At 47.6% G+C, this 16,132-nt stretch overlaps 1 non-coding gene across 1 annotated transcript; it reads right to left on the bottom strand.

Moving 5' to 3' along the window:
* Positions 1-3,876: 3,876 nt before the first annotated feature.
* Positions 3,877-3,948, bottom strand: TRNAQ-UUG (transfer RNA glutamine (anticodon UUG)). Its single transcript has one exon. It is a non-coding gene; the product is annotated as a tRNA-Gln (tRNA).
* Between the last annotated feature and the right edge of the window lie 12,184 nt (positions 3,949-16,132).

Below are 16,132 nucleotides of genomic sequence, written 5' to 3'. Positions count from 1 at the left end.
GAGAGACAGAGAGACAGAGCATGAGCATGGGGTGGGGGGTGGGGGCAGAGAGAGGAGGAGACGGAATCGGAAGCAGGCTCTAGGCTCTGAGCTGTCGGCCGGCCCAGAGCCCGATGCGGGGCTCGAATCCACAAACCGAGAGATCATGACCCAAGCCGAAGTCCGACGCTTAACCGACTGAGCCACCCAGGCGCCCCTGTGGGCAAACTCTTGATCTCAGATTCCTCATCTGTGACCAGGGCAGAAACACATCTCTAGATAAGTACTTTTTTGACTTTTTTTTTTTTTTTAAGTTTGTTTATTTAGTGTGTGTGAGAGTGAAAGTTAGCAGGGGAGGGGCAGCGAGAGAGGGAGAGAATCCCAAGCAGGTGCCATGCTGTGAGCCCAGATCCCCACGCGGGATTTGAGCTCACGAACCATGAACTCATAACCTGAGCCGAAATCAAGAGTCAGACACTTTAACCTACTGAGCCACCCAGGTACCCCCTTTTTTTTTTTTGACTTTTTAAATGTCAAAATACAATACACATTCAGAACAATGAATAACTTAATGTGCATTTTAACAGATTTTTGTAGCGAACAGGCCGTGTAACCTCCGCCCAGGACAAGAAATAGAATAATAGCAGTACCAGGGCACCTGGCTGACTCAGCTGGTAGAGCGTGTGACTCTTAATCTTGGGATCATAAGTTCAAGCCCCACACCGGGCATAGAGATTACTTAAAATAATAAAATAATAATAATAATACCAGTAGCCCCAGAAGACTGTTGCTGGCCCCTTTCCAATCATGGCCCTCTCTCTTCCCCAGGGGTATCCTCACTTACGGGGGAATTTTTGCTTTGCTTAATCGTTTTCCCATCTAAGTTTGCAACTCTAAACAATATATGGTAGTTATGTTTTACCTGTTTAGCACCTTTTTTTAATGGAGTCCCACATGACTTATTCTTTTAGACCGGCCTTCTTTCGCTCCATACTTTTTTTTTTTTAAAGACTCATCCATTTTGGGGGCGCCTGGGTGGCTCAGTCGGTTGAGCGTCCGACTTCGGCTCAGGTCATGATCTCACGGTCCGTGGGTTCGAGCCCCGCGTCCGGCTCTGGGCTGACAGCTCAGAGCCTGGAGCCTGTTTCAGATTCTGTGTCTCCCTCTTTCTCTGACCCTCCCCTGTTCATGCTCTCTCTCTGTCTCAAAAATAAATAAATGTTAAAATAAAAAAAAAAAAAAAGACTCATCCATTTTGTTGCTGGATAATATTCCATTGTACGGCCTGTCAATTACTTACCCATTCTACTGCCGGACATTTGCGTTCTTTCCAATTTTTCGCTATCATGTTGCCCAAACGCTCTTATACACGTTTCCAAGTACACAAATGCGCCCATTTCGGTGGAGGTATGTCCAAGACTGAAATTGCTCGATCACAGGATATTGGAGTATCTTCAGTGTCAGTAGCTAATGCCAAGTTAGTTTCTACCGGTTTACATTTCTCTGAGGGTTCACATTCCCTATCCTTATTAATATTCAGCATTGTCATTCGGGTGAGTGCGTAATGGTATCTCGTGGAGCTTTTAATCTGCATTTTCCTGATGATTAATGATGCTTTGCAGCTTTTCATATATATATATATATATATTAGTATTTTGTTATTTTTTTCATATATTTTTCATATATATCAGTGAAATTTTTTTGGAAATTTTATATGAAAATTTTTTCATATATATTAGTGAAATTTTTTTTCATATATTTTTCATATATATATATTAGTATTTTGTTACTTTTTTTAAGATTTTATTTTTAAGTAATATCTACACCCAACTTGGGGCTCCAGCTCACAACCCCAAGGTCAAGAGTTACATGCTTTACCGACTGAGCCAGCCAGGAGCCCCTATAACAGTTATTTTGGCTTTCCTTTTTTTTTAAGTTTTTATTTATTTTTGAAGGAGAGAGAGAGAGAGAGAGAGAGCGAGCATGAGCGGGGGAGGAGCAGAGAGAGAGAGAGACACAGAATCCGAAGCAGGCTCCAGGCTCTGAGCTGTCAGCACAGAGCCCGATGCGGGGCTCGAACCCACAAACCGCGAGACCACGATCTGAGCCGAAGGCGGACGCTTTACCGACTGAGCCACCCAGGTGCCCCTGGCTTTCCTTTTTTTGTGATGTGCCAGTTCAAGTATTTTGCTATTTTTCTATTAGGTTGTTTGTGTTTCTTCTTACCGATTTTTTTTTCATTTTAATTTTATGTCCTTATTATGACAAGTTCTTTAAATAATTTAGATACAATTTCCTTGCCAGTTATGCATCACAAAGAGTCATACGTGAGGGGGTCCTACAAGATCTTTTCTTATCCTGTGCTTTACCTTTTCAATTTCTTATTGGGGTCTTTTGATAGGGAGAACATAGAGCATCATATTAATATGGTGACATATATTACGCTTTTAGAAATATTTGTGTCTTGTTTAAGAGGACTTTCCCTACCCTAAGGTTATAAAGATAGTCTATGTTCTCTTCCAAAAGCTTTACTGCTTTTCCTCTCCCGTTAAGGTCTATGAGTCACCTGGAATGTATTGATGTGTTTAGTGTAAGTTGGGAGGAATTTGATTTCATTATTTTTCCATGTGGACGCCCAATTCTCCCGGAATCATTTATTGAAATGTAGATTCTTTTCCCTGCTGCTCTGTTGTCCTACCTCTGTCTTGAATCACTTGTCCAAGTACGTGTGGGGCTGTATCTGGGCCCTTTATTCTGTTCCACTGGGATGCTGGTCTCTCCTGCACCTGTACCACGCTATCTTAATTCCTACAGTTTATAGTTGATGATAATAAGTTTTAATATCTGGTAGAGTAAGCCCTCCCACCTCTCATACCTAGATATTTTTGAGGCCGGCATCGCTCATACACACAAATCCATTCAAACGTTTACGGAGCGTGCGGGAGGGGTGGGGAGGAGAGGTGCTCAGGGCAGCGAGCAGGGCAAGGATCCTCTGTTTCCATGGCACCCTCCCAAGGGGCGGCCACGTACAGCCACAGTGCCAATCACCCTGTTAGGGAGATCACAAATGCGTCATTGGGCCCCGTCGTCTCTCATCCCAGAGGGCCCCGCAGCTCTCAAAACCCAGATACAATTCGAAGCAGACAACACTCCAGGCGCGTCTCTTCCCTTCCATCCCGGAGGCACACCCTTTCCTGCAAATCCCGCGCGTCTGGCCGGCGCCCCAAACACCGATCCTGGACAGATGCGCCAATAGACGTGCTCAGTCCTGTTGGTTGAGGTTCTGACCATCTGAGGAAGAAACACCCCATCCATATGGGGAGAAACCGCCGGCGGAGATCCTCTGACCCGCTGGCACGGCCTGATGAACAAACACGGACAACTTCACTGCCTGAGTGACAGACAACCAATCAGACCCGCTTCACTCTGTGACCGACTCCCAGGCGGACTGGCCCCAAACACACACCCTACTTCCCAGCCCGTTACTGCTTCCCGCGTCCCTTGCCACCGCCCGGCATTTCATTCCAGGTTTACAAAGCAGTGATTGAGCGCACACTGCACATTAGCCGATAGGAAGAAGGATTCCCAGCAGCTTTGGCTGGGGGGGTGGGGGTGGGGTGTCCCCCTAGACCCACAGGCTGCCGCCCGAAGCAGGCTCCCAGGGTCCCTCGGGTTTCCCCGCCGTCCCCTCCAGGGTAAAGGCACATTGGGTCACCACCACTTTTCCGCCCGGACTCTCACGCATGCGCACTGCGACCCTCAGGCCGGCAGTGAAACGAGAGGGGGAGGGACCCTAAACCGCGATCCCCTAGGTCACGGAGGTAGCGACCCCGCCCGAGGTGGCCGCCGCCGCCAGCAGTCCTCAAAACAGAAATTGCAAAACCAAAAGGTTTGGTGAGGTCCCACCGAGATTTGAACTCGGATCGCTGGATTCAAAGTCCAGAGTGCTAACCATTACACCATGGGACCTGCTGGCTGCTTTAGGCGGCCGGGAGGCTTCTCAAGCCACATGGCGCGCGGAGCTGCCTGCCGAGAGGGACGGCGGACGCCCGCTTCTCCCGGCCCGGGCCCTGGGCTCCGGGCCCGAGACCGCTCGGGCGGGCGGAAGCGGACCAGCAAGGGCTTCCGCGGCCCCCGACGTTGCGAGTCCCGCGGTGTCATCTCTTGCCGCCGCTCTTCCTGCTCTTCTGCTCTCCTCCGGGGGTCCTGACGTGCGCCCCCGGGAAGCCGGAAGAACGGCGGGCTGGGAGGCGGAGAAGGCGGAGCGGGGCGGCCTCGGCCCTTGCCCCGAGCGGAAAGCCTGGCGCACGCTGCCTGGGCTCCGGGCTTGTTTATTTATTTATTTCCACGGGGCGCCCTCTGCCCGGGCCACGGTGGCCAAGCGGGGAGGGAAGCGGCCCGGCACTGGGCGGGACGGCGGTTCAAAGCCCGGGCGCGCACGCGAGCCCCGGGTTCCTACCGGAACTCGGGGGCGACGGCGGAACCCGGGATCAGGCGCTTCCGCGTCCTGCGCGGCGGGACCCCCGTGGGGGGGGCGGCGGCGGCGGCGGCGGTGGTGTTTCCTTTCAGCCTGTGGATCTGGGGTCCGCGGGAGGCAGACTCGCGCCTGGGCTTTTTCGCGTCAACTTTTTAATAGCCTTTTAGAACCTTCGGCTCAGCGGTTTCACTTCTGTTAACTTTATCCTTAAAGGACTACTTTAAGACCGGTGCGGCGGAGTGTTCGGGGGTGTTCTTGGCTGTGATGTTCATCGTGGGAAAGAGCAGAAAAGAAATGTCCGTCAGTTGAAAATCGGTTTAGTAGATATTGACAGTTTCTGTACGATGACTGCTGTGCAGGTATTGGGGGGATGCGTTTTTATTGCATTGACATCGTTTTGGTTTGTTGCATTATTTTGATTTCTTGTATTGACATGAAAAGAGCGACAGGCCTCAACAAGCCCAACCAAAACAAAAATCTATTTACTAATTCGTGTGTAGAATGCCCACTTACATAGAAACAGAAAAGCCGTGTCCGTGTGTGTGTGACAGACATTTGCCGTTGATTGATATGCCCTGTGTCATCTGACTGCCTGTCTTAAGGGATCCAGCCTTGTGTGGGTCTGGGTGATAGCACGGCTTTGCTCCAAGACAGATACACTCGCTCTCGTGACAGTGAGTGTGTACTTAGCTTGCTCTGCTGGACTTAGAATCCAAAGGGACGGATGCCCAGAAACGGGGACGTTTTAGAACTTGGCCTGCAGCTGGCAGTTGCTGTGACACCCAGTGCCTCGGGGTCAGTGGTAGCAGCCATGCCCACTGGCCCCAGAAGTGGCGCCCGAGACAGACAGCCCAGGGTCCTGACCTTGGGGCCGTTCCTGGTTGCCTAGTTCCCCTTGGTTCTTGTCCATTTTCCTGAGTTTGCTTCTCTGATGCCAGGAGCTATCTGACTTCCTTCCAGCAGAGTACCTTTCCTGTGTAAGTTACCCAGAATCCTTTTCTGTTGCATTGGGTCAAAAATCTGCTGAGCCCAGATCCGAAAAGGTCTGCTGTTGACAGAGAGCCCTGGGGAATAAATTGATGAGGCTCTTTTCTCCTAGTTTACGATTTTCTGTATTCCTTGAACAAATATAATTCTTGTATATTGTCAGAAGAAACATTAAAGATCTTCCATTTTGAGGAACGAACCAAACTCCCGTTGAGTTTCTATGGTGAGATAAGGGTGTCTCTTTATTAGGCTGGAGTGACATCTCTTTATTAGGCTGGAGCGACAATATCGAATTGAGTAAATATCAAAGGACTTTGGCATCTCTGGTTTCCCATCTATTTCCTCCTGTACCGGTGAACGTGTATTGAAATTAATTTTTCAAAAGCTACTATCGAAACCCTAAAGAGTTGCGATTATACCCTTTGGAAGTGGACAGGAGATGGTTCCTTCTGTCCGGCGGGAGGACTTCACCCTCCTCCTATTCCCTACTTCTTTTCCGCTTCCCTCCACCTCCTCAGCTTGAAAAATTTTACCAGCCAGACACCCTCGCCGAAATCCCCACTCGTGAATTCGTCAAGTGGCAGGAAAGCATCATCTCCCTTACAGCTTGTGTCATTACTTGCTGGAATGATAGGTACTTGTGTTCTGTGGCTCAGTCTCTCCCATGTTCCCTCCCCCCCCCTTCCCCTGGGTTGGACTGTGAACTCTTTGGGGGGCAGGGTCCAGGACTTGCTGGTTTTTAAATGTGGCTAGTGCCATACCAAACACGTTCACAGAACCCCCTCGGGAGGCCCCAGGAGAACTGGGGAGGAAGAAGCTACATTTCCTTTAACATCACATTTGTTCTTTTTGAGACACCAGAGAAAACAGAGATGATATGTAATCTCCCTGCCCCAGCATAACTAGTTTCTTTTAACGTAAATGCATCATGCGTGACCCCCCAAACACGGCATCTCGTGAAGGCTTGGAGAATAGACTCTCGCCTTCCACAAGGTGGCTCCTGGAGCTTGGGGAAGTCTGGGGCTCTGTGAGAGGTGGGGATAGCAAGGCTTCGGCTGGACTGAGGCAGAAGGGACCCCCTGAAAGTTTAATGAGGTCAGAGGTTAAGAAAAGACAGCTAAAGTCCGGGATTAGAGACTTTTCAGATATTCTTCCAAGTTTCTCGTGAGCCTATCAATGGCTAGCGAAGGTACAATAGCGTTTTGAGTAAGCGGGAAGCATTCATGCTCATTGTCAAGTCTACGTCTGGTCAGTTTCCTTTATCCATGTTGACGCTGCTCCAGGTTAGCTGGGCTAGAGCCAGCCTTGCTGTGTGTCCTTGCACCCAGGATAGGTGACATCTGCCACGAATCCCCTACTTTGCCCCGGGAGCCCCAGCTATGTCAGACAAGCCGTTTAAGTGCCACCTCGTGCAAGGTGACCCGTGATGCCCTGAGTCTCTGAGCCTCCTGCCCAGCCCCCTGCTCTGGGCCTCGTGTTCCTGAGGCTCTGATGGGGCAATCTGGCTGCTTTCTGTGAACAAAGCAGCATCCACATTTTATCCTTTTCTCGAATGTTTTCACTTTCTCTTTTTAAAATAATTACCTTATTGGGGCGCCTGGGTGGCGCAGTCGGTTAAGCGTCCGACATCAGCCAGGTCACGATCTCGCGGTCTGTGAGTTCGAGCCCCGCGTCGGGCTCTGGGCTGATGGCTCGGAGCCTGGAGCCTGTTTCCGATTCTGTGTCTCCCTCTCTCTCTGCCCCTCCCCCGTTCATGCTCTGTCTCTCTCTGTCCCAAAAATAAATAAAAAATGTTGAAAAAAAATTTTTTTAAATAAAATAATTACCTTATCATTTCAGATTATAAAGGTAAAGCATTTCTATGGGGCGCCTGGGGGCTCCGTTGCTTAATCGTCTGACTCTTGGTTTTGGCTCAGGTCATGATCTCATGCTTTCGTGGGTTCAACCCCCATGTTGGACTCTGGGCTGACAGTGCAGAGCCTGCTTGGGATTTTCCCTCTCTCCTTCTCTCTCTGCCCCTCCCCCACTCACGCAGTCTCTGTCTCTGTCAAAATAAAGAAAGAAACTTAAAAAAAGAAAAGGTAGGGGCGCCTGGGTGGCTCAGTCAGTTAAGTGTCCGACTTTGGCTCAGGTCATCGTCGCATGGCTTGTGGGTTCGAGTCCCGCGTCGGGCTCTGTGCCGACATCTTGGAGCCTGGAGCCTGCTTCGGATCTGTGTCTCCCTCTCTCACGTTCTCTCTCTCTCTCTCTCTCTCTCTCTCTCTCTCTCTCTCTCAAAAATAAACATTTAAAAACAATTCTTTTAATTTTAAAAAAGGTAAAGCATTTCTAATGGAAACTGTAGAAAAGGCAGTTAAAGTGGAAAGATTTTTAAATGTTTATGTATTTATTTTGAGAGAGAGAAGGCACACGGGTGTGAGCGGGGTAGGGGCAGAGAGGGAGAGAGAGAATCCCAAGCAAGATCCATGCTGTCAGCGCAGAACCCAGCGCGGGGCTGGATCTCAAGAACTGTGAAATCCTGACCTGAGGCAGAATCAAAAGTTCGATGCTTAACCACCCGAGCCACCCAGGCGCCCCGAGTAGAAAGATTTGTATTTATTTATGTATTTATGTACTTACTTATTTAAATTTAAATCCAAGTTAGTTAACATCCAGAGTAATAACGACTTCAGTATACTCTAGTTCCATCCACATTGTCGCAAATGGCAAGATTTCATTCTTTTTATGGCCCAATAATATTCCATTGTATATATACACCACATTTTCTTTTTCTTTTTTTTTTTTTTTTTACATCTTCTTTATCCATTCATCCATCAGTGAACATTTGGGCTCTTTCCATACTTTGGCCATTGTCGATAGCGCTGCTATAAACATGGGGGTGCATGTGTCCCTTCGAATCAGCACTCCTGTATCCTTTGGATAAATACCTCGCAGTGCGATTGCTGAGTCATAGGGTAGTTCTGTTGTTAACTTTTTGAGGAGCCTCCATACTGTTTTCCAGAGCGGCTGCCCCAGCTTGCATTCCCACCAACAATGCAAAAGAGATCCTCTTTCTCCGCATCCTCGCCAACATCTGTCGTTGCCTGAGTTGTTAATGTGAACCATTCTGACAGGTGCGAGGTGATATCTCATTGTGGTTTCGATTGGTATTTTCCCTGATGATGAGTGATGTTGAACATCTTTTCATGTGTCTGTTAGTCATCTGGATGTCTTTAGGAAAGTGTCTATTCATGTCTTTTGCCCATCTCTCCACTGGATTATTTGCTTTTTGAGTGTTGAGTTTGATAAATTCTTTATAGATCTTGGATACTAACCCTTGATCTGATATGTCAATTGCAAATATCTTCTCCCATTCTGCCTTTAGTTGCCTTTTAGTTTTGCTGATTGTTTCCTTCGCCATGCAGAAGCTTTTTATCTTGATGAGGTCCCAATAGTACATTTTTGCTTTTATTTTCCTTGCCTCTGGAGACATGCCAAGTAAGAAGTTGCTGCGGCCACGGTCAAAGAGGTTGTTGCCTGTTTTCTCCTCAAGGATGTTGATGGCTTCCTGCCTCCCACGTAGGTCTTTCAACCATTTTGAGTTTATTTTTGTGTGTGTTACAAGAAAGTGGTCCGGCTTCGTTCTTCTGCATGTCGCTGTCCAGTTTCCCCAACACCATTTGTTTTTTTTGTGTTTTTTTTTTAATTTTTTTTTTTCAACGTTTATTTATTTTTGGGACAGAGAGAGACAGAGCATGAACGGGGGAGGGGCAGAGAGAGAGGGAGACACAGAATCGGAAACAGGCTCCAGGCTCTGAGCCATCAGCCCAGAGCCCGACGCGGGGCTCGAACTCGCCGACCACGAGATTGTGACCTGGCTGAAGTCGGATGCTTAACCGACTGTGCCCCCCAGGCGCCCCCCAACATCATTTGTTGAAGAGACTGTCTTTTCTTCAGTGGATATTCTTTCCCACTTTGTCAAAGGTTAGTTGACCATACATTTGTGAGTCCATTTCTGGGTTCTCTATTCTTGTTCCATTGATCTGAGTATCTGTTTTTGTGTCGGTACCATACTGTCTTAATGATTACAGCTTTATAATATAGCTTGAAGTCTGGAATTGTGATGCCTCCTGCTTTGGTTTTCTTTTTCAAGATTGCTTTGGCTATTCGGGGTCTTTTCTGGTTTCATACACATTTTAGGATTGTTTGTTCTAGACTCTGTGAAGATTGCGGGTGTTATTTTGATAAGGACGGCGAAGGATTTGAAAATAATTACAATTCCAACAAGCACTTTTATTTATTTGTTTGTTTGTTTTTTATTTATTTTCTTTAGTAATCTCTCCATCCAATGTGGGGCTCAAACCCATAACCCCGGGATCAAGAGCCCCACACTCTTCCAGCTGAGCCAACAAGCACCTTTGACATTGGATTTTTTTTTTCATTTCCTTTTTTAAAATGCATTTCTAGGGGCGCCTGGGTGGCGCAGTCGGTTAAGCGTCCGACTTCAGCCAGGTCACGATCTCGCAGTCCGTGAGTTCGAGCCCCGTGTCGGGCTCTGAGCTGATGGCTCGGAGCCTGGAGCCTGTTTCCAATTCTGTGTCTCCCTCTCTCTCTGCCCCTCCCCCGTTCATGCTCTGTCTCTGTCTCAAAAATAAATAAAAGTTAAAAAAAAATGCATTTCTACATAATCGTCACTGTACAATTTCATGTTCCGCTTTTGCACTTAACATAATAATGACAGGTTACCTAAAAACCTTGTTTCTTCTTTCCTTAAAAAGTTTAAAATATTTACATGGGCAATACATGAGCACAATATAAAATTCAAAAGTAAATGCACAGATAAAACTTCTTCACTATAATTTTCTGCTCTCAGAGGCAACTTCTGATACTCTTCTGGAGATAGTTTATTTATTTATTTATTTTTACTTTTATTTATTTTTGAGAGACAGACAGAGCACAAGTGGGGAGGGGGCAGAGAGAGAGGGAGACACAGAATCCGAAGCAGGCTCCAGGCTCTGAGCTGTCAGCACAGAGCCCAGCACAGGGCTTGAACTCACAAACCATGAGATCATGACCTGAGCCAAAGTCTGACGCTTAACCGACTGAGCCACCCGGCTGCCCCTAGAGATATTTTATTCTTACACAAATATACGTGAATATGCATACTTCTTTCCTTTTATTTTTTTAAAGTAAGTTCTGTGTCCAACGTGGGGCATGAACTCCTGTCTCTGAGATCGAGTCATAAACTCTACTGACTGAGCCAGCCAGACACCCCATACTCCTTTTCTTTTCTTTTTAAATCTTTAATGTTTATTTTTGAGAGAGAGAGACAGAGTGTGAGCGGGGGAGGGGCAGAGAGAGAGAGAAAGCCACAGAATCTGAAGAGGCTCCAGGCTCTGAGCCATCAGCACAGAGCCCGACGCGGGGCTCGAACTCCCAAGCTGTGAGATCATGACCTGAGCCGAAGTCGGACGCTCAACCGACTGAGCCACCCAGGCGCCCCTCCTTTTCTTTTAAGAAGTGGAAACGCTGTTCTGTACTCTGTTTTACTCATTTAGCACCACATCTTGAAGATTGTTCCATAATAGTATATATGTCTAATGTTTTTAATGATATTTTATTGAGATACTATTTACATAAAGTAGAAGGCACAAACCTTAACTGAAGAGCGGAAGAGAAGGGGTAGAGACGGTGACCTCTGGAAGACTGGTGTCCCTGAAACTTGCTGGTGTCCGCAGCACAGACTATGTGCCTATCAAGAGTGTTGAGAATGGGAACTGGCAGGAAAAATCAGGATGTCGGCATCCGTTAGTGACTTCATGCGGTAGCTTTTAGGATGGCCCTGTAAAGGGAAGACAAGTTTCGGGCTGAAGGCGCCCTGTTTTCAAGCAGGTGTAACATGTTTCTTTTAGGGGTGGCATACCATCCAAGCTTACTGGCAATCCTATAATTTGGAGCCTTGCAGGGCGGGGGAAAGCTAAATTCTCGAACCCGAGAGAAAGCACCAACAGAGACCAGAGACTTGGCAGGAGACCCGTTTGAGCCAAAGACCAGCCTAGTACATTGTGATGTTTGAAATATTTCCTGCTCACACGGGGCGCCTGGGTGGCGCAGTCGGTTAAGCATCCGACCTCGGCTCAGGTCATGATCTCGTGGTCTGTGAGTTCGAGCCCCGCGTCAGGCTCTGTGCTGACAGCTCAGAGCCTGGAGCCTGTTTCGGATTCTGTGTCTCCCTCTCTCTCTGACCCTCCCCCGTTCATGCTGTCTCTCCCTGTCTCAAAAATAAAATAAACGTTAAAAAAAATTAAAAAATAAAAAAAATTTCTGCTCACAAAGAGGAAACAGCTGGGGGCAAAGAGCAGATTATAGTCTCTCTGTGCAGATTATAGTCTCTCTGTACCTTAGAAGATTTTGAATAGCCTCAAGGCAGAAGCCATTTAACTGAGGGCCAGAGGATAAACGAAGCATAGAGGCCTGTGGTTACCAGAACGAGTTTCCCCGTCTCAAAGACTACATCTAGACAAGATGTCTGGAATCGACTAGAAATAGGGGCGCCTGGGTGGTGCAGTCGGTTAAGTGTCCAACTTCAGCCAGGTCACGATCTCGTGGTCCGTGAGTTCGAGCCCCGCGTCGGGCTCTGGGCTGATGGCTCGGAGCCTGGAGCCTGTTTCTGATTCTGTGTCTCCCTCTCTCTCTGCCCCTCCCCCGTTCATGCTCTGTCTCTCTCTGTCCCAAAAATAAATAAAAAACGTTGAAAAAAAAATTTAAAAAGAAATGACAGAAAACCTCTTACGTTTTACGGAGTAGCTAACAAGGTTTCACTGGCAATTCCCGTTTCCTTAAACATCTGACTGATAACTGCCAATGAGTTTTACCTCCTAGGGCCAGTCCCAGGCAGGTGCGCACCTGCCTAACAGGGCGTGGGCAGTTAAAGCTTTGACAGGCCACAGAAGGGTCACCCTGCCCAAGGACCTCAGACAGGGATATGGAAGATAATGGAAAAGGGGACTCCTACGAGAGGGAAGAACTTGGAGTTGCCAGATGGTCTGAACAGCCAGGGTTCAGACTCCCTGATCTCCCTCCCGATCATAGGACACCTGTGGTCTGCCCCATCTCTAGGCTTCAAGCTGTATATGAGACCGTTCAAGACAAGTTTCAACTTGGGTCAAGTTTCTGGTGCATTCTAATAGATAATCCTTTTTTTTTTTTTTTTTTAAGTAGGATCCACTCCTAGCATGGGGCCCAACAAGAGGCCTGAATGGGGCCCAACACGGGGCTTGAACTCTCAACCCTGAGAACAAGACGTGAGCTGAGATCAAGAGTCAGATGCCTAACCAACTGAGCCACCCAGGTGGCCCTCTTAGATGACCTTTTCGTAGTGGCTTATATATGGTTTTGGTCCATTAAAAATCAAAATCAGTTGGGGAGGGACCTCCCTAAGGGTGGAGGAGAGAGCTCCCAGCCCCATGTCGTTTACCCACGTGAAATGGACACACCCTCACAAACAAGCAACTACCACGGTAGCCAACAAATTCCTCTTTTCTGAAAGTCATTACTGTAGCAATTTTCCTGAGCAAGGCGCTGGGAATCAGTGGATAGAGGGGAGACGGAGAGAGCAGACTCGAGCTCCCTCTGCAGGCCAACACAATTATTTGCACCAGCTTGCCCTGACATTTGGTGTCTCGCAGAAGTATCCGGAAGGATTCCTTCACTACCTTTGCCCTCCTTCACCACTGTAAAGGATACTTCACTTTCACTGCCCTGGAAGGAAACTTGTGTCATTGCTTTGGTCCGGGCTGCTTGCTCGTGTCTGAAATTCAAGGCTCGAGGGAGGCCTGTGTGCCTGTTACTGTCTGTGACCCGATTTCTGCTTCCAAACCACCCAAGGAGAAGACTTTTCGTGTATGCTTTTCTGGTTTGAGAACAGGCGGACACACAGAATGGTTGTATGATTCAGGACACTGTGGTTAAAAGTAACAGGAGCCAACTCAAATTAGGTTAAGCAAAAAGGAAGAATTATAAGGGTATAGCGTTTCACAAAATCCCAGGGCAGGACTGTAGCCAGACCTCGGGAAAGAACCAGAAGGCTGGCAGGCGTCTCTCATTTCAGCTTCTCCTTGAGCACACGTTGCATTTTTTTTTCTAGCTGCAGGCCGGCCTTCTCAGCCCCTCAGTCCACGCAGCGGAAGGGGCATGCCCGCAGCTCCTGCGTGCGTGACATCTGACGTCCGGCCACCCGGAGAGCCTGGCTTTGCGGGACCGATTCAAATTCCAGGAGACACAGCCTGACTGGCCGTGGGTGCAGGAGCCTGACGCTCTTGGTCTGATACATTTTGACCAGGCTGTGGAGTCACACACTCTCCGGGTAGTTGATCCGCCTGGAAAGTTGGCTCGCAGTTTAGGCAAACACCCTACAAGCGCTCCGTTTGAACTACTCTTCCCTGCTGGACTAAACGGTTCCAGATCTTGGGACGGGGGCGGAAAAAATGTGCCTGGCTGGAACATACCCACGACAAGGACAGCATGTCAGAATCGTCCCCGCTGAAGGACGTTGCAGGACGCTCTCGTTTCTGTGAAAGCACACAACTGTGTTTTCCTATAGCATGAATGCAATATTTACTTAGGAAGGCAGACATTTTTCTGGAAGCAGGCCTGGGACAAATTAAATAGCTGTCTCAATATTTAAATATTGTAGGGGCACCCGGGTGGCTCAGTCGGTTAAGCATCCGACCCTTAGTTTCGGCTCAGGTCATGCGCTCACGGGTGGTGGGGCTGAGCCCCACGTCAGACTCTGAGCTGACAGCCTGGAGCCCGCTTGGGGTTCTCTCTCTCCCTCTCTTTGCCCGTCCCCCGCTCACGCGCATGTCCGTTCTCCCTCTTGCTCTCTCACAATAAATGAACATTTAAAAAATATATTTAAATATTTTATTCATATCTTAACTATTTAAAAGAATTTCAATGTTTAAACGCTAATAATAACTGAAACTAGCAAACTGTTAAGATACACGTTCTAGGGGCGCCTGGGTGGCGCAGTCGGTTAAGCGTCCGACTTCAGCCAGGTCACGATCTCGCGGTCCGTGAGTTCGAGCCCCGCGTCGGGCTCTGGGCTGATGGCTCGGAGCCTGGAGCCTGTTTCCCATTCTGTGTCTCCCTCTCTCTCTGCCCCTCCCCGTTCATGCTCTGTCTCTCTCTGTCCCAAAAATAAATAAACGTTGAAAAAAAAAAAATAAAAAAAAAAAGATACACGTTCTAGCCTCTTAACCTTGACAAATCTATCTTTATAATGGCAAAATCACGGGGCACCTGGGTGGCTCAGTCGGGTAAGCGTCTGACTCCGGCTCAGATCGCGTCCTCACGGTTCGTGGCTCGAGCCCCACGTCGGGCTCTGTGCTGACAGCTCGGAGCCTGGAGCCTGCCTCCGATTCTGTGTCTCCCTCTCTCTCTGGCCATCCCCTGCTCATGCTCTGTCTCACTCTCTCTCTCTCAAAAATAAATAAACATTAAAAAAATTTTTCATAATGGCAAAATCGCAAATATTGTCAAGCTGTGGCTTCCACAGGACTGAAAGTTGGCAAGATACCGAAGCAACGGAATTTAACAATCATTGAACATGTCTGGTTGTTTAGTTCATGCACTGGTGACACATGGATAAGAAAAAATATGTGCTCAAAATAAATAAACATACTCAAAAAATAAATACGCATAAAAAAAAGAAAAAGTAGATAGATAATGAATATAATTCATAATTTATCATATATTTATGCCATATAATGTAACTTTCTTGCTTTTGCTTCCACAAATTATTGGAATTTGTTGTGGAAATTCACTAATTATGTTTTTATAATCGACATTTTTCATGTAATTTGTAGCCAATGGCAGTTTGGGCTTTTTGTTTGTTTTTTTAATTTTTTTAATGTTTATGTTCGAGAGAGACAGAGACAGAGCACGAGCAGGGGAGGGGCAGAGAGAGAGGGAGACACAGAATCGGAAGCAGGCTCCAGGCTCTGAGCCGTCAGCACAGAGTCCGATGCGGGGCTCGAACCCACGAACTGCGAGATCATGACCTGAGCCAAAGCTGGACACGTAACTGACCGAGCCACCCAGGCACCTCGGTTTTTTGTCTTGGTTTGTTTTTTTTGCCAATGACAGTGCTAAACTGTCAACAAACTGTATCCAATGGACCGAAGACAGCCTATATGGTTTAGTTTTGGCCCCACAAGCTCAGAATTGTTTTTACATTTTAAAGGGTTATGGGGAAAAAAAAAAAAAAAAAGAATATGTGATAGAGACCTTAAGTGGCTCACAAAATCTAAAATAATTACCATCTTGTCCTTGGCAAAAATTTTGTCAACCCTTAATCCAAAGTATGTCCTGAGGTCTGGTCTGCGAGCTCTTGGCTACCTCTCTGCCTTGAGATAAGGAGGTTGCATCAGAACTAAACCATCTAGATCCTTCAGCCCGTTGTTTTAGTTGAGCTGATGCTTTTCGTGGCAAGATTTTCTCAATGAAGGACGCAGTGTGTTGACTACCTTTTGACACATGCTCTTTAGGAATCTGTAGACCTGCCCTCTGAGTCGCAATAATCCAAGGAATTAAAAAAATAAAAGATGGGGCGCCTGGGTGGCGCAGTCGGTTAAGCGTCCGACTTCAGCCAGGTCACGATCTCGTGGTCCGTGAGTTCGAGCCCCGCATCAGGCTCTGGGCTGATGG

This window comes from Prionailurus viverrinus, unplaced genomic scaffold (genome assembly GCF_022837055.1).
Source record: "Prionailurus viverrinus isolate Anna unplaced genomic scaffold, UM_Priviv_1.0 scaffold_35, whole genome shotgun sequence".
Lineage (NCBI taxonomy): Eukaryota > Metazoa > Chordata > Mammalia > Carnivora > Felidae > Prionailurus > Prionailurus viverrinus.
The sequence above is the reverse complement of the archived record's forward strand: the minus strand, read 5'-3'. Positions and strand labels throughout refer to the sequence as shown.